At 34.6% G+C, this 20,203-nt stretch overlaps 1 protein-coding gene across 1 annotated transcript in view; it reads right to left on the bottom strand.

The window, feature by feature from the left end:
* The window catches only part of LOC100375546 (heparan sulfate glucosamine 3-O-sulfotransferase 1-like), a 109,397-nt gene extending 89,332 nt beyond the window's left edge, over positions 1 to 20,065 (bottom strand). Inside the window, exon 1 of the mRNA XM_002739700.4 lies at positions 19,900 to 20,065. The gene's annotated coding sequence lies outside the window, so the exon portion shown is untranslated. The remainder of the gene's footprint in view (positions 1 to 19,899) is intronic.
* Between the last annotated feature and the right edge of the window lie 138 nt (positions 20,066 to 20,203).

The raw sequence follows: 20,203 nt of genomic DNA on the forward strand, positions 1-20,203 counted from the left end.
AAATACAGCAGTTACAAATTACGCATAATGTAATATCCTGTATAACTGATTACCAAACCTTCAAAAAAGTTAACGCAATAAAGCAGAAAATCAAATGAAATTAAAGTAGTCACTATTTCACTTTTGTGCTCTGTAGCTCCACAAGCAAAGACGAATACTGTTCATCATTGAAATGTAAATTTAGGGGCAAGCCATTAGAAAAGTTGGGAGGGAAAAGGAACAGTGCAAATTATGTCTTCCTTCTCTTAGATTTGAGGCAGATTTGTTTTTCCCAAGAGAAGGAAAATTATATTGCTGTAAAACCAATTCGTCATTCCAAAAAGTGTATTTTGTCATGTGTATATATTCTTGTTACGTTATTATCCCTGCACAATCTTCAAGTATTGAGCATTTTCACTGGGTTTTAAGTTCACAAATTTGCAAGAGAAAGAATAAGTTCTATTTAGTGGATTATACTTCTACTGTAAAATACTTTATTTTCTCTTGGAATTAATTTTCGCTATTTTAGCTGAAGGAATGATTCAGTGAAAATAAAATCCAGCGAATATACTTTTTTTCCTATACTTCAACTTGTCAAAAATTGGTGAAAATAAATTCCATACAAAACACCAATAAAGTCTTTTCAGCAAAAATTAATTCCACATACAAGTATTTCACAGTATGCGAAAAATAGCAAAATCGAAACACAGTGAATAATTAATGCATTTACAATATTTAGACTTTCTTGCCCAGAAATGGTGTGGCAAACACGGGTAGTAATACAGGATGAATTGACTGCAGGTGTGCTAGCGATAAGTGATATAAATACACATAGATAATGACTAAACAGATAGCAAGCGATTACAAACAATACATTCCGCAGAAGATTTATCTATTAGAGGTCAAACTGTACATCAATGTGGGAATTTCCCCAAAAACAATATAGTAATACCCTTTTTTATACTATTGTCATGATTTGTCACTATACGAGGTTGGTAAAATTTCTTTTTACCTGCATGTCTGTCATCTTTTGCTCCTTCTCGCTAAGTATACTTGTCTCAATTTTTAAAAGGATGTCTTTCATAAACTGCCAAATAAATTTTTAAACTAAAAACTAGATAAAAACAATTTCTTTACTCTCCCGAGGTGCTGAAAAAATGACGAGGTGATGATCACTTTTGAAAGAGATCTGCGATGACCAGCAATAGATAAAAATGTTTTTAGTCCATACTGAGTAATGTCAAATTATAACCCTTTGGTCAGAAATTAGCATTAATCGCAACACAGTTGTGCAGTACATGTTTGAATTTCATGAATATATCTTACATGCATTACACATGTTGCATGTGACCCACATCAAGTATACATGTAACATGACACTTCAAAAAGAATTGCAGAACGCTAAAAAGATTTACCAAAAAATTCTGGTAAGAAGAGTATTAGGCATGAAACCACCACAGACTCGCACTACATTGCATACTGCATAGATCCCATACAACATACATGTACGTACAAAACAACTATTTCGTGATGTGATGACTGCAAGGCAAAACAAAATGTGAATGTTTACCTGCACAACAACAAATCATTAAAAATACCAACTGATCGTCACATTCTTAAACAGTTTTCAAAAAGCCCACTCGGCGTGTACACACGCCACACCCCCTAAAATCAAAAGGAAACATTCTGCTGCCGAAAAAACTCAATGTGTATGACTTTGCTAGCTGGTCTTGAATGACAGGTGTATTGAGCAAGTATTGAAGTGACTGAATAGCATGCACATTGAGACATTCACGACATCATAACAGCGAAAACCTCGTACAAAAGAAACCATTATTCACTGAACATGAAACAGTAATACATGGAGAGACAGCCCTTAAATTGTTACAAATTCTCTACTTTCTACCTGTGAACAAATAACATCCACGTGACAAGATTGCGAATATATTTTTTTGAGGCAATAATTTCATTTACAAATGTGATTAACTACTTTCATGAAGACTAAAGCAAACAAAAACTAAAATAGCAACTGACATACTGTAAAATACTTTATTTTCGCTTGGAATAAATTTTCGCTATTTTAGGAATGATTCAGTGAAAAAAATTTATAGCGAATATACCTTTTTTTTCCTATATTTTACAATCAACTTGTGAAAATTCAGTGAAAATAAATTCCATACAAAAGACTCGAAAAGTCTATTCACCGAAAATTAATTCCAGCTAAAATAAGGTATTTTACAGTATTTATAAAAAAAATCCAAACTGAGTTGCTGTTAAAAAGGACCTCAAACAAGAAGATGTCTTACAACATACTAGAAATATAGCATGGCAATCAACTGGTGCCTACAAGTCTGTAGAAAGACAATTGTCATAACCAAAGTTGTTAGCTAATTCCTAGATTTACTAACTTCCTGCCTCACTAAATCGATTCAATTCAACTGTCAGGCAGCGACAAACAGTTGTTCATCATGTCATGTGAGAAAGTGACAACTACAACACTGCACACTGACTGAAGTATTTAGATATGGGATATTCAAGAAATTGGTAGCATACTTTAAATGACCTTGGAAATCTGATTTACCGATTAAATTGCATGAAATTATTATTCTTTCAGGCTGGAGAATTTCCAAACAATTTACATCGCGATACCATAAGAAGATCTAGCAGAATCACAGGATATTAGAATTGAGCGGAAGGTGATTGGCAAGATCACATACTCATCCACAGATATAGTCAGAAAGAACAGCCCAGGAGAACTCATTTCCAAATCAGATAATGAAAACGTTATGCTGGAGGAACTGCCAGTCACAAAATTTCATGGAAACAAATTTAATTTGTTCTTTCAACACAAAACAGAAAATTTAAAAAAAAACAAATTTAGTATTCAGAAAGACTATAGCATGAGGGCGCTAGACAATGCACGAGGGCGCTGTTAGCGCATACATTTTTGACGCAGAAATAAATCAGCAAATTTAAATTCTGATGAAGTAATATAAAGGTGGGTGGGCACTTGTAATAATGGCTTACCCATTATATTAAACGGAGGAACATGCGTCTATGAAGTAATATGAAAGTACTTGCTGCATACTCTAGCACTGGCCTCTGCACCTTTAAATGCCATGCAATCATCTACAAAGCTTACAAGTATCCAGCATATACTCCAAGGGACGGGCACTTCAAAGGGTAAGAGAACTACAGTTGTGGCGATTTTTTATTCCTACAGACATTCCCCTTATTTGAAGCATTTCATGCATTCTCCTGAGAGCAACAAAAGTTGATAAATAGGAGTACAGTCAAAAGGTCATAGCTAAATCACAATGCGACTGACTACTGATACTCATGTTCTGACCAGAATCCGATTTTGTTCAGTATGAATATTTGACCATGAATGAAATTTGTGATTAGAAAGTTAGCTTAAAGCTGCCAAGATTTTATTGCCATTTAAATACAGAAGAGAAATTTGTTTTTCTAGTCACAGGAATTTGCAAAATTATATAGCTGCGAACATTTCACTCAAGATTAAGGGCGTTTCATACATATTACAAACCACGTAATGATTTTAAATTTTCAAAGATAGAACATTGTGAATACAACACAAAACTGAAATTTTACAAATTTCTACAATGATCATTATTTGTCATACTATTTAAAATTCTGGAGAATTTTTACTGTTTTTTTAACTTTATGGAGAATACGACTATAACATTATTGTTGTTTGAATGACAAATTGTTATCATGGCGTACTGAACTGTTAAATATATGGTTATGGTATTTGACTAGTTTCATTTGTAAGGAACACATGATTGTTGCTCCATACAAGGTTGGGAAGCCTCTGATGCCCAAAGCGTAACAGCAACAAGTACAATAATATACACAAATACTGTAAAATACTTTATTTTCGCTTGGAATTAATTTTCGCTATTTTCACTGAAGGAATGATTCAGTGAAAATAAAATCCAGCGAATATACATTTTTTTCCTATATTTTACATTCAACTTGTCAAAAATCAGTGAAAATAAAATCTATACAAAAGACCCAAAATGCCTTTTCAGCAAAAATATTCAACAGTAGTACTGGTATCCGTTATAGTTAATGTTGAATGTTGTATAAAATGTCATCAGATTGATGCCATTTCATACTTGCAGTACTTCAACAGAGTCATAATCATGGCACCACTCCAATATTAAGTCAGTAAACCAGAGCAGGTAATCACCTTGACCCGAGAGATACAGGAGGTATTGTGGTGGCTACAGTTATTTACAATAATGATTCATCTCATGAAAAGAGATAAATCAACAAAATAATGACCACGCTGAGACTGTTTACTGAGATAAGGAGCCTTTAATCCTGTAGCATTACTGTTAATGACTGGCTATTCAGAAAGTTGTGAAAACAGTTGAAGCGAAATACACACAATAGTTTGGGGGAAAAGGAGGATGGACACCTTCTAAAACATTTTGCAAGAATGCTTCAGTTTCTTTTTAATGAATATAAATCAATAAAGACAGTTTTAGTCAAGATATCACTGTGCATTGTACACTAATAACTATCGCAGACTGACAAAATAATCTAATAAGCCAAAAACAGCAATGCAATATTATTACGCACAACTACATGTATTACGCAGAGTATATCTAATTTCCCGAAAACACACAGCACAAACAAAACTGATCTTTTGCCACACATCATATTAAATGTATCAGTTTGTTAAACAAGTAATCTAATACATGGCATGGGTCTTTCAGGGATAAATAAATCAACTGATAGTTGTATTACAATCTTCCTAGACATAATCATTTATATTACGATAGACCATCGCTTTCTAAAATGATGCTAAAGTTATTATATTTCTCACCTAAATCAAATTGGTGAATTTAATTACGGAGTAATGATATTTCCAGCACAATCATGACATTAAGGACAGTATTCTTAAATCGTGTGATGTACTGTGTTGAGTTAGCTCTATTAGACACCAATCAACAATTGTATGTACTGTATACTGAATCAGTATATGACAGACCATATTTTATTACATATGTATAAACGCTATTAATAACGCAAATGTGGTACACCATTTCAAGTGTGCTTATATAGAATCTATTTTTATGCCATTTTCTTTTTTTATTAGTTTTTTTAAACTTGATTTAATTAGCAAGTATGTTTGATGACAAATTGTTGATATAAACAGTTCAGACAACAGGAAACCAAAAAGTTACACACTTATTTTGAAAATGTACTTCCAGCAAGTACAGTACAGATAAATATGCATTTTCAATCTGGACTTGTCTAGTGACCAAAAAAATAAATCGGGTACATAAATGTTTTATTTTTCCTCTATATAAAATCCCTAAAGATTTGGACTATTTTATTATTCAACATAGTCATCGATATATTTGTATGGAAAGATGGTTAATTTGTTAGAAGATTTATAGCCATTAAAAACTATGGGTTGTTAAAATAATGGAAGCAGGTATATTACAGTTCACTCACAAATTTTTATTAAAACCCCACTTCGCAAATTATGTTCAAAATATTAATGTGAGTAGGTAAAAACGTTACCAATATACTGGATTCTGATCATAAGACATTAAAAGTGTATTGTTTTTTAAATTAAAAAACTCAAATTATTAAGGAACAACTCTTCAAGTAATGGCTTGAATCAATAATATATAAATTCATATTCCCTAACTAGTTACAAGTAATAAAATATAAAAAAGATTGAATCTGGTAATAAAATTTTACTAACACTGTATATTTTATTAAAAGAAACTTGCCCAGGGGTTTGAAGCTCACTAGATAGGCAATGAGTATAGGTAGGTTAACGATAACAGGATAATTCACTATGAAAGAAGACAACAGCAGGGAACCCATTCAGAAGTAATTTTGTGTAGCCAATAGAAAATAATAATTATGCAAATGTACGTCATCATGCAAATAAGTTAAAACTACAAGTAATGTGGACTTTTTAACAATGAATGAGTTATAATTGTGCTCTATGGAATCCACAGCTAAATCAACACTTTCTGTATATTATTTTACCATTTTTCTCAAAAAACAGATTGACAAAACAGTTCAAATAACATTGACTAACGACGGGGTAATACCCCGGTACAAAAATAATTAACTGTAAAGAGATTTTAACATAAAATATCCTCACTGCTATAAGTTAAAAATATGTGCACATGTAAAAAACTAGTAGGATACTACCTTAAGAAAACACCAGTAAAGTTTTGAGTGTTTATGAGAACATTTAAGTTACACACCATCATTAGGATTAATTTGTATACTGTAGAATACTTTATTTTCGCTATTTTCGCTGAAGGGATGATTCCGTGAAAATAAAATCCAGCGAATATACTTTTTTTCCTATATTTCACATTAAACTCATGAAAAATCAGTGAAAATAAATTCCAAGCAAAACGCCTAAAAAGCTTTTTCAGCGAAAATTAATTCCAGCAAAAATAAAGTATTCCACAGTAAATAAATATGTACACCATCAATGTCATGGTGTAAATACATGGGATTGTTTCCAGGAACACATCGCAGTGCAGTGCATCGCAGTGCAGCTCAGTGCATCGCAGTGCAGTGCAGTGCATCGCAGTGCAGTGCATCGCAGTGCATCGCAGTGCATCGCAGGTGCAGTGCATCGCAGGTGCAGTGCATCGCAGTGCATCGCAGTGCAGTGCATCGCAGTGCAGTGCAGTGCATCGCAGTGCAGTGCATCGCAGTGCAGTGCATCGCAGTGCAGTGCATCGCAGTGCAGTGCATCGCAGTGCAGTGCATCGCAGTGCAGTGCATCGCAGTGCAGTGCATCGCAGTGCATCGCAGTGCAGTGCATCGCAGTGCAGTGCATCGCAGTGCATCGCAGTGCATCGCAGTGCATCGCAGTGCATCGCAGTGCATCGCAGTGCATCGCAGTGCATCGCAGTGCAGTGCAGTGCATCGCAGTGCAGTGCATCGCAGTGCAGTGCAGTGCATCGCAGTGCATCGCAGGTGCAGTGCATCGCAGTGCATCGCAGGTGCAGTGCATCGTAGGTGCAGTGCATCGCAGGTGCAGTGCATCGCAGTGCAGTGCATCGCAGTGCAGTGCATCGCAGTGCAGTGCATCGCAGTGCATCGCAGTGCAGTGCATCGCAGTGCATCGCAGTGCATCGCAGTGCAGTGCATCGCAGTGTATCGCAGTGCAGTGCAGTGTATCGCAGTGCAGTGTATCGCAGTGCAGTGTATCGCAGTGGAGTGCAGTGTATCGCAGTGCAGTTAGTGCAGTGGAGTGGAGTGCAGTGCAGTGCAGTGCAGTGTAGTGTAGTGTAGTGTATCGCAGTGCAGTGCAGTGTATCGCAGTGTAGTACAAGTACTACAGTATAGTTCAGTTTTATTTTATTTTGAACAACCACCTAGTGGTTGATGAAAACAAACTGATCAGTCCCACTCTAATGAAGATTCATCTTTAGTCTAAATGACAGGCCACTCTACATCAGTAATAGAGCTGTACCACTAGCGCTTTTTGAAATGTTCTCAGAATGTTTCCTAAAACACTCCTCAAACACACCTGCATAAACAGAATATGCTCAAGACAAAAATGAAATCACATCAGATGTCCAAAGCGAGACACAGCTATGATATAATGTCGTCATTACTGACAACAAAGCTTGGATAAGCAACCACCTGCAATTCAAGAAGCACGAAAATCCTCCATGAAATTCCCAACCCCCAAAGGAGTGATTAAGAACGTTGATAATCATCAGAAAATGCACCAACATCTTCATTTAATTGCTCTTCAGTTACTACATCAGAGATGTGTAAATGGGGGGAAAAAATAGACTCGTATGAATTCAACCGACTGTGTGGCCGGCAGATACCCAGCAAGAGACTAGATGAGTTCCATCTTTTCTGAAATAATGGGTATACATGTAATTGTATCAGTCGTTTATCGTGCACGTCATCTGCTGATCCATGCCCATAGGGAATGCAGAGCAGGTGGGTATTTTCCGGTTAATGCTAGTTCTGACACACCAGTCCTGGAAATTCACATGTAGGCACGTACAAAGTGAGCAAAGTTTTGAAGAAATTATTTGGCCACCAGGAAGGTACTCTTATTGGGATCTGAAAATGTTCACTTGTACATAAATTTGACTGTGAAGCAAATCATGATGGCATTTATGTATGCATTGTCACAGGGGTCAAAATTACGGCCTGTCCACCAGTCAGACAGGTAGATTTCAGCTAGGACAGGAAAATTACAAATAAAAATATTAAGTTTTACTAACTGACCAAATAGGGTATTCCAACATCCAGAAAATTGACTTACGAAATAATGATTAGCCAATAATTAAATGGTATTTTAAATAATACATGTTAATTTATCTCGTTAGAGGACAGGTAAAATCGTCATACAAGACAGGTACTTTTACAAAAAAATGTATTCTCCAATCTGTCTGACAGCCAGGCAACTTTAATTTTTCATATCAACCCATGTCATGTAAATTAGCTATCAATTTATTATCCAAGAACACAATTACTAAAAACGTCTATCGTATTTGCTCTGTTATTAGCATATGGGCTATTAATGTATATGACACAGGTGTGTCTATGGTCATAATAGACAGACACAGGTGTGTCTATGGTCATAAAAGAGAGACAAGTGTGTCTATGGCCATAATAGATAGACACAGGTGTGTCTATGGTCATAAAAGAGAGACACAAGTGTGTCTATGGCCATAATAGATACACAGGTGTGTCTATGGTCATAATAGACAGAGACATGCGTGTCTATGGTCATAATAGACAGAGACATGCGTGTCTATGGTCATAATAGACAGAGACATCTGTGTCTATGGTCACAATAGACAGACACAGGTGTGTCTATGGTCATAATAGACAGACACAGGTGTGTCTATGGTCATAATAGACAGACACATCTGTGTCTATGGTCATAATAGACAGACACATCTGTGTCTATGGTCATAATAGACAGACACATCTGTGTCTATGGATATAATAGACAGTTGTAATGGTTTAGCATACAATAAATCCAATTTTTTGTGTATGTTCACTCTGCTATTGGATATCATCTTCAAACAGTATAATGAGGTATAGACGATCTACCGTACATCTGGACATGTGAGAAACAATGGGACTGGACTGATACAATGCTGAAGCAGTGTACAGTAATGTTCTTGATGCCATCCAATAACAATGTGGACTGAATCATGCTTTAATCAATACAGTTTGTTATATCGATATAGAGCATGTATAACATCGGGCAGATAATCTATTTATAGGCATGGAACAAATTCTAGTATTGATATAGCATACAGACTGAACATAGCAATACAAGTGAACAGTTAATTAATGTTGACTTTGACTAGCATACGAGAATAATGCAAAATCACTGTCTAGACATAGCATTAGTGCCAACAGTGTTCTATGACTAGCCATATTAAACCTTAAGTGCCAGAATTTTTTTTTTTTTTTTTGGTAAACATTAAATGTCACTGTTGTATCTCCTGACTTTTTTTTTGTACTGGTATGTGCAAGTTGCAAGTGCTGACACAGTGCCATCATTTATCCCACACATTTTGCCTGTTTTCATGTATATTTCTGTATTTTTTTTTATAATTGTGGACCAAATGTACAAATTTCGTATTCATACATTATGAACATATCAATATGAAAAAAATTATGTGGGTTTTATTGTGGATTGTGACAAAAGTAGACTCAAAGGATTTTCCTGGAATTTCCCTGCCGAAATTTCACATTTCAGATTTTTCTATAATTTTTTGTAGGATCAAATGAAAATAATCTTCAATTCAGTAAAGAATCTAATTTTAGAAGAATGTTTGTTACATGGAACATAATAGTAATGAAAGTTATAGTCTTGTATGTAACCAGAATTACTTAATTACGATTCAAATACTGTAAAATACTTTATTTTAGCTGGAATTAATTTTCGCCGAAAAGACATTTTTGGTGCTTTGTATGGAATTTATTTTCACTGATTTATGGTATGTTCGCTGGATTTTGTTTTCACTAAATAATTCCTTCAGCGAAAATAAATTCCAAGTGAAAATAAAGTATTCAACAGTAGATCATCAAATTGCCACAGCAAAGTACCACAATTGGGATTGAAACTCCACATTAAATCCGTTCATAGGGTGTACATGATTTTTGTCAGGGAAAAATTATGGTATTCAAAAATTATGCCAAATTCTAGCATTGAGAGGAATGAGTCAATGTGCGACAAAAATGCATGTACATCAACTGAATATATCATCAATTGCATAGCTACCCATGAGACAAGGCAAATTACGTGTAATTACTACCACCGTTATAAACTTTACTGCTCTTCAGTGTTAATGTGAAACTAGATTCTATACAGTGAAAAAGCAAGTGAATTTCTAGTTTTGAGGGGAGAAGCGTAAAAGAAACAAGCAAAGCACACATCATTCCAATGTATGTAGAATTCAAATACTGCTTACAAATAAGAGCCCACCTGAGACTGCTTGAACCCACACAAGATTACAGTGACTTAGGCTGGCAATTTTTGTTAATATTGCACTCTACAAGCGGATTATCTCCTGAAAAGCACAGATGACATGAAGATTCAAATGTGACCTATTATGCCAAAACATGATAAATAACCTGGGCAGTGCATTTAAATGACAGTTGCATGCAAGTTATGAAAATATACCCTAAACCAAAGCGCTATACAAATATTTGTTTTATGTGTTGAATTACCAGTTATTAGAATTCCACGAAAGTTTTGCACTTATAGTTGATGTGCCATAACTATTATGACCATGATTAAATAATTTACCACAGGTGTCAGGAACTTAGGATGTTGACACTGAACAGGGAACTGCACAATATGATGATTCAAGACAACTGTTTGATACAACAACTATGTTTAATCAAAGAAAGCTTCGAAAGAAACTTCTATGTGCTGAGATTATTGAAGACGTAATAAAAATGAATTAGCCTTCAAAATAAGAAACTAGGCAAATAATATTTGTCTGCTATTTGAGATGTTCAACATGAAAACACATGTGATCCACATTATTGAAGATTATAATACATTTAAATATTATTTTTTGAGATACCAGAAGATATCATCACGAAATGAACAAATCTGAAAGAGGTCCACATGTAGTACCTATATATGTAATATCAAAGCAATTGGACTTGCAGTTTTTAACAAGAAGCCGAAAATATCACTTTTTACCAAAAATGAAAAAGATATTCACCAAACTTAGAGAATTGAAGATATCATCATGAAATGAATAAATCTAAGAGAGGTCTAACCAATGTACATATACACCAAGTATCAAAGCATTCAGGCTTGTAGTTTTCAAGAAGAAGTTGAAAAAGTAAAAGATTGACAAGGACGACGAGGACGGACAATTACTCATATTATAAGCTCCGCTTGACAAATTTGACAGCTGAGCTAAAGATGAAGTACTTGGATTTAACCAAAAACCTAATTAAATCTGTACATTAGCCCAGAGCATATATGCATCAAGTTTCATCAAAAACCAACATATGGTTCTTGAGATATCAGTCGAATACACACACACACAAACTGCAATGACTCCCATTGTGTGCTAACAAAGTATAGAGATATCAAAGTTTTTAAAGTTAGAACATTCTAGATTTTGCTGGTTGCTATGAATACTATACAGTGTAACTAATTATGCTCATTCTCAGCGTGTCATTGACACAACAGAAAATCTTACGATGAAAAAATATCATATTTGCAATTCAAACGTAAAATGAAGACACTTCCTGCCCAAGGTTGCATGTCACCAAATAGTAGGCTAGCACATTCTGTGTATTTCACATTTCCTATATTTCTTTGAGAAAAAATTGTTAAAAACCCCTTGTAGTACATGAATTTCAAAAGCATGTACCAGACATCCACTCATAGCCACCACCACTTACCTAAACCATGGAGCTAAAAAAAGAAGGAGAGTGAACTGCCTTTGATGCTATTGTTACCATGACTTCTGCCGACTATTTGGTCAACAGATAACATTTGACGGGTTTATCAGTGGATTACTGGATGTGAATATTTAATTAGATATGATCGGACGTCATCGGATGAGTTCGGTCGTTATTACAAAGCAGGGTGAGGGACGAAAAAACTTTTAAACGACTCAAGTAGGATAAAAACAAAATTTGCCAGAATTACATAGTAACTTCTCAATTGGTGATGTGTAATACACAAGTAATTGTGATGGAATCAATGTAGTAGGGAACAAAGTATCGTTAACTTCCAACCCGCCACAATATAACTATCCCCTATCCCTTAATACGAGCTATCTACACAAATCAAACCAACGTAACGCATGTCAAATTCAAACGGCGATTGCCGGTTTGGCCATGTTAAATATGCCGTTATTGGCACGTACCCTAGCATGAAGTAGAAGAGGTCAGCTTACTATTTAACTAAATTTCGGCGTCTGCAGGAAAAGATTTTACGAAAAAAATATTATTTACCGGAGCTCAAATTTAAAGTGTCGTTTATCCAAAGCACGTGTTGTCTGAGGGCCCACACAGAAGTAGGTCAGATGAACAAAAATGAAAAACGTGATTGTGAATTTGGCCATGGGAGCTCGAGCTTCAATTCAAGCTTGTTGGAAAGTACATGGAAAACACTATATATCGGTGGTAATTTTATCGTCTGCAGCCAAGTATTTTATTTGAAAATCAATTTCTTGTGAGCAATGTTTTCGACTTTACGAGAACCACATAAATTGTAATAACTTGCTGAAAACCCGTCCAACCCCCCCCCCCCTCCCCCATGCACAGATCAAAGCAAAACCATGTTTTCCCCCAATGCAAGCACTAAAACCACTTTGCAACTGATCTTATTTATATAAACACTATATATACAAATCAAATTACCACTAAGCCTATAAATACATAATCAAATTTAATGACAATACCAAAAGTAAACAACTGAAAATCAATAGTTAATAAGAAACCAGGCAAAACAGATGTTACTGACACAAGCACGTCATACAAGTTATTTGTGCATAAAGGAGGTTCAGTTACCAGCAGTTGAAAGTCTCAGGCCGGACTCCAACAATTAGTTCACACTGGGTTAAAAGACTGAAAAGTCAATGACAAGTGACCTAAATTTATAAATATTCTACATTATTGAAACAAAACATTGGTATAAATTATTCACCCCTAGGTCAAATACCCACAAAAGTACCTTAATACAGTAAAGAAATGACAAAGTTACGGTATCAGTACAACAAACGATCCTCCACTTACTGATTCAATAACAGCACATCAACACGCAAGAGCCAAATGAATAACTAATCCGTGCTGGAGAGCAGATTACTGGCACAAAATTCTTGAGATTCATTTGAAAAACACTGTTAGCTATGATATAATGTTTCAAAATAAAGAATGGAGTTGTTATACCCAAAGAAGAATCCTTGCTTGCAAATAATGACTTTTTTTATCACAAAGAAACAGCGTGATGAAGAAAACATGTACATTGTATATTGTATAATACTGATGATTTGAAGTATTGCTATACAAGTTGTTATTATATATATGATTGCATACACACTTGAGTACCGAATCATTCCCAGTAAATACGAGTCAGGCGTAAAGTTTCCACACATACAATGTACGTGTACAGAAATAATGTTAAAGCATCATTGTATGCAAATTATTATGCAAGGCAATTGCGGAACTTCCTCATTATAATGCAGATACATGTACAATGCCATGACTACAATTTATATAAATGAACAACAGCTCTCTCATAGTCTCTCGTATGTGGTCTCAGTGACTGAGTCAGCAAACCACACACCACTATTACGGTAACATCACATCAATGAAAGCAATAAATTTTTAACCAATACTCTGATGTACTCAGTGTGTTATTGCAGAGTGTCATCAAGATGTGAAAGGTGGTTTTTGAGATGTAGCTGAAAGTACAATTCCCGATTAAGATAGTAATTGAACTAATTATGTCTAACTACTAGTATTAACTATTATGTCTGAGACTGTATTCAAAGCTAATGAGTCCACTAGTTGAATGTAATTGTGTTCCAGATTTGATATGCATTCTTAATTAGGTCATATGACCATATATGGTTGTCACAGATATTGATCAGATCATGAGCCCAATGTCTTCTATAAAGCACTGGTTGAATGTCTATATGCAATAGTGCTCAAAATATGACATCTGTGCATTTTTAATGAGGTTACATGGCCATGTATGCATGGTCATGGCACATTTTGATCAGACAGAGTGTACAATGTCTTCAATGTAACACTGTGTGAGTGTTCCTATCTGCAACAGTGCTCCTGATATGAGACTCATGGACACTGGTAAAGGGAAACATTACTTACATCGAAGGAAGAGAATGGGTGATCAGAGTACATGGTTCCAGCACAATCCTAGCTCTACATGGTGCATACAAAGGTCATATTCATAGAGATATTGACTTATATCATTTTACATAGTTATTTTAGCTATCTATGAGAATCTCACTAATTATTGATGTATGATGTATGTGTACAATATGTGTACAACAATGAAAGGAGAGGATAACTTTTGAGTTTAGTCAGTAGCATTTTTTTCTTCATTTATTTTTTCTTTTCTTAAAACTTGTATTTTATTTATTGGCAAAAGAAAGCAATTTTAAATATTTTGATACACAATATTAGACTGAACTGGCGAACAGATCAATAAGAAAATGTTATAGGGATATTCAGCAAGTTTTACTACCAACTGCTAGCCAGCCACTGACTTTCTCTTGAAGTGCCAAGTAACAAAAATTAACAGTATGCAATAAACTATAAACATACATGTAAGGTGATTGAACAGCAACTTGTGTTTGACTGCTGACTTACACCATCATTTTGTGTCATTTTCCACAGGTTGGGCACATGAGCCAAGTGGGAGGGGTGGAAATACCGTAATAATTTACAGTAGTAACACTCGACAAAACCATACTGGTTGCAGAGTTTAAATGTATATGATGTGGGGAAAATAGAAGAGGACAGAAGTAGTATGTGGGTTGATTTATTTTGAAACTGTTGAGTGAAGTGTTGACGCAGTGAAACCAAGCTTTTGAGGCGCTGCTTTGATTGCTGATCAAAAAGTATCCGACGTGAAATGGCGTTCAGTTACGAGTACGGGTTTCTTATTTTCACAATTCAAAGATACGCCAGGTACATCTCGACTATCAAATGACTTATGGCGACTTTGTATTCACCTCCCGCCCGAATTTTCACTGGGTTTTAATTTAGCCAATTCATGAGTTAGTCATCAACAAAATATGGTTAAAATTGTTATACTGTTATTCAGATTTATCTATAATATCTTAATTTTAGACCAAATCAAGCTAACTGTCTATTGGCTAAAGATCTTGATAAAAAAAACAGAGAAAAAATAATACGGGTATCATGCTTGTTTATTTTGACAAAGATGATGAAAGGTGACTTTAGGTTCAAAGACTTAAACTCGGCTAATAGACCATTTTCCGTTCACTGCGAGAATCATGCGTTATGTGTGAAATCGAACGTAAAAACAGGACAAACAAAGGTCATAGCGTCGTAGTGGCGTCAAACATTGCATGGGATTCGACAAACGCGAAAGTATTTTGGGGGACATTTCCATGCTTAATAATGTGCTGTCCACATTGGATGATAGACAATTTCGATTAAGTAAGGGTATTCGGAAGCACTATTCCTCTGTCGAAGATCAGCCGGTCGTAGTGAGCTACGAAATAAATAAATTTGAGTTCAAAATCAAATCGTTTGATTTTTGCGGCAGACGTCCGACGCGCGTCTTTCATGCATCTCGCGAGATCTCGCAATTGTCCGGAAAATCACCTATTTTCCTGACTTTTGAATACAATAATAGCAGACTGTTTGAACTCATTCAGTCAAATCAAATGTACTTGAGAAAACTTGTGTCTTTAACAAATATTGTATTTCTTGGTGTGCTATGAATTTGAGAGTGGGTCCCATTATGTTTTTGAAACCAGTCAATAGTCATTACCGTATTACCAAAGGTTAAGAATAATATAGCACTCCTTCAGTCAGGAACTTAAACTGAACAATACTTGTTATGTTCAATGGATGTAATCTGAGATTTGACTAAACAAAGAATAGCCATGATGGTGAGAGTCGATACTGGGTACGACTGATTAGCAGAGCTCATTGAACTCAAATTAATTGAAGTAACAACAATTCTCTAATACAGAACTGAAATATCTTTGGATAAAGTATGGAATCTAAAAAGCATACAAAAAATACAAAAAGAAATTAATAATACAAAATATTAATGTTAATACAAATATGATTCCACATCAATACTGATATACGGAAAATGAGATATAAAAAAAAGTGTCATGACAGGTGAAACATACATCAATTCACACTTATCTTAGAGAGCGAAAGTAACTTTTTATCATGGAAGAAGACAAACCTGTGAAAAATATTAAAAATCACAACTATGTGCTTCATTGACATTTCATGATTCATAAAATGTTAAAAACATGAAGCAAAAGTTCAGAGAGTTGTCCTTATTAAAGCTGTGACATTCTCAACCAAACATTGCTGTAATATCATGCCAACACTTTCTATATGTATATCATATTCAGAACTTATTGAAATGAGTTGAGCACGTACAAGTACAATCTATGAATTTTCACTCTCTTGTGAAAAAAAAAAACATGGCTGACCGATGGTTGCTTAAACGTAATCCAATACAAAGGGTAAAGAACTCAAGAGTACAGTTTGGCACCATGAAGGAGGAATGACTACTGTTTTTTATAACGATAAATAAAGCAACAGGACATAAGAGTTCACCTTTTTGATGTACATGTATTTTCAATATTATGAGCACCACTAAAAGTCATTTTAATACTTTAAACGCGGCGTTACACCATCATTTTTTCTGGCACAAATTTAGTGCCACATTTTTTAGATATTTTTCTAGCAATTCTTTGTTTATTTTGGACCAAATACACATAATTTCCCATTGACTACAATCCTTGATCAAAATCCTAGAAAAAAAATGAAAAATATTTTGTATGTTTAATTTTGCAAACTGTGACGAAAGTTGGCTCTGGCACTCAAAGGGTTTCTCACGGTTGACTGGATCTGAATTGTAAGATAAGAATCTTGCTATTGAGAAGGGGGTATTGATACCAATGTGAATATCAACAACAATGGACTAAATTTTAAAAAACAAGAAATCTGTCTGGAAGCAGACATGGATGGCAACACAGCTGGTCGCCAAAATGATAAATAAATGTATATATGTATGTATACTAAATAACGAATACAAAGAAAATACTGTCTGTTCATTTTCCTGTACTATTATATCCACTTAAATTCACTGCCGAGTCAAAACTGAAGGAACATTTTTTTTATTATATTTCTAATAAGATGGCTGCATTACAATCGCAAATTGAACAATGGATATTATTATAGTGAATATAATAACACACCTTGGATTAAATTCTCAACATACAATGATGAGCAAAATAAAGCACCTTGCTACCTAAAGAACTATTGATTTGGACCAATCACTGTGATACAGTTGAATCCATATAACCAATTCACTGACATTTTTAAACCACTTTTTTTTAAGTGAAACTGCGATGATAATAACAGTAGTTTTTATTAATACCGGAAACTCATATTTTTATCACTACATATGTAGAAATGCCGGTGTAATGTGTGAATAAAATATGTCACAAAAGTAAAAACCAACAGAAATGTGACCTGTAAGGCTACAAAATTTTACGATTTTTCAAGACTGGTTAACCTTTTTACCACCAGACTTTCTCGTTCAAATTTTTCTGCCCTTTTTTATTATATTTTTCAATATTTCTGGAATTAAACCCTAGTTTTTAAACGAACAGACAAAATTTGAGTAAATTTTTAGTTTTTACTCAAAAAATGTGGGTATGACCTCTGAAGGAAAGTTCAGACTATATATACATACATGTAGAACTATTTTGTGATGAAAAGAGGGAACTGGTTGTGAAAAGCTTAACTTTTGAGCACTAGAATTTTTCCTTACACAATTCCGGTGCAAAATTATACACAATATTTATGTATTTTGCATTGTCTATAGCCTAAGGTTTGATACAATTTTTTGAAAAAATATGCTTAGTAATTTTTTTAATGGTGATAAAAAGACTACTTTAGCACTCAAAGTTGTAACTATGTTACACAATAAACCAAATGACAATTTCTGTTCCGTGACCATTATTACCGGTATATCTTTTTGGGAGAAATTTAATTGTACGCAGTCATTGATTTCCACATCTTCACAGTGAAGAAACAAATTTTCCCAAAAAATACACACATTTTATTACAATATTATTTACATACCATCTGAATTCATGCTGTAACTAAGATCTGTGGAAAAATAGACCAAGAAAATATCTTTATTATTTTCATCGTGGGATTTTTTCGATCATACAGAGACTCTTGACGCAAAACAATTTCCACCATGATGTTTTTTAACTGGTCAAGACAAAGTCTGTTATTAACCAATCAGAATGCTCTATTGTACTAATACAAGGGCTTAGTTACTTTTTTTCACATTTGTAACCAAATCAAAATAATATTACCTGAACTTAAAAATAAAAATAGCTGTGACATGACAAAATGTTTACACAATATCCAGAAACCTAACAAATTTGTTCAGGGGCCTGTAAATTGATAATATGCTCATAGCAACATACAAGGCAACCCTGGTCTCCCTTCCAAGTAACCACAGAGTGTAAATATTATTCTGTTTTACAAACACTACAATAAAAATTTAAACTAAACAGGATATGATGACTGCATGAGGAAGTATTTAGAAATATATTAGTGTGGATTTACTTTGACTCATTATTAAAGTTACTTTAGAAATGTTAACAATTTTGTGTTTAATACAGTTCAGATAATTAAAGTGAAAATTCACTTTTAAAAATTCAAATCTATTTTATTCGTATTTTATTTATTTTTTCTATAAGTTTTTTTTTGTTGGAACAATGGAATTGAGCTCATTAATTTTCAACAGTGAGTTTAATAGCAGAGGGAGTACTGGGATGATACACTAGACTTCACTATTCAAAGTACTTGCCCATATACTATGGTATTGCTTTCCAATATAAAATAAACAAGAAGGGTTTGAAACAAAACATCTGTAGAGATTTGTTTACTTTTTCGTATTTATTTCAATTTTTTATTCCATTTGTAAGACAGACTTTGATATGATAACGAGCTACTGCAGTTGTTTATCGGTTTACCATACAACGGCACCTCCCATTTTTTGGTCAGTACACAGGAACAGGAAATGGAAATCGTTTTCGGGTCCACTTTATTAATTCTGTTTTCAAATGACACTCGGTGGAAAAGTAAATGATTCCTCGTCGAGCCCGAGGTGAACAGAGTGTTCACTTGAAAGCTCTATGATTGGACTCGCGACTCTGAAGGTATACGTATACGTGTACACGAGTGTAGTGTAATATATTAAAGATATGCTGCTAAAATCGTCTAGACAAACAGTTATGAGACTTAAAACAACGTTATTAAAATGACGTAACCACAAGGGAAGAAGACAACCGCTACGCGCCTGTAAGAGGGGAACTGGGGACGGACGCCTCCTTACATTCTCGCACACTCGGCGCCAGAGAAATTGAGAAGTGCCGACGTCTTGTTACACACACAAATGCCACCTCTCAAAGTACCGTCTGCTAGCACACGCAACACAATATACAATTACGCGCAGAGCAAAGATAAAACGTAGTCTGTGAGTACAGGACATACACACGATCAACGACCGTGTACATAACTTGGGAATGAAAAAAAAGTTTTAACACAACTCGGTCAGCGATCACGAAGCTCATTTACTTAAATGATGGAAATGAGAAATCTACTCACTCTTTTAGGATCCCACACCCTCGTTGAATAATGTCAATGTCTTGTGATACTGAAATAGTTTGAATCCACGTTACAAAAACCCAAGGGGTACGCAAGGAGAATTTGAAAAGTACTCGTGTTTTTGCACACACGATACACCTCAGATCAATCGGTCAAATTCAATATGGCGTTTACAAAGCCCTCAAATAATTACTTCCAAATAAGGAAAATAATGAATATGTAATAAGACGAATCTATTCAAACCACAAATAGGGGTACACTATTTTAAACGGATTATGTTTGTTACAGATTAACTGATGACATT

The sequence above is a fragment of the Saccoglossus kowalevskii genome, chromosome 18, assembly GCF_978046115.1.
Source record: "Saccoglossus kowalevskii chromosome 18, keSacKowa6.1, whole genome shotgun sequence".
Classification (NCBI taxonomy): Eukaryota; Metazoa; Hemichordata; class Enteropneusta; family Harrimaniidae; genus Saccoglossus; species Saccoglossus kowalevskii.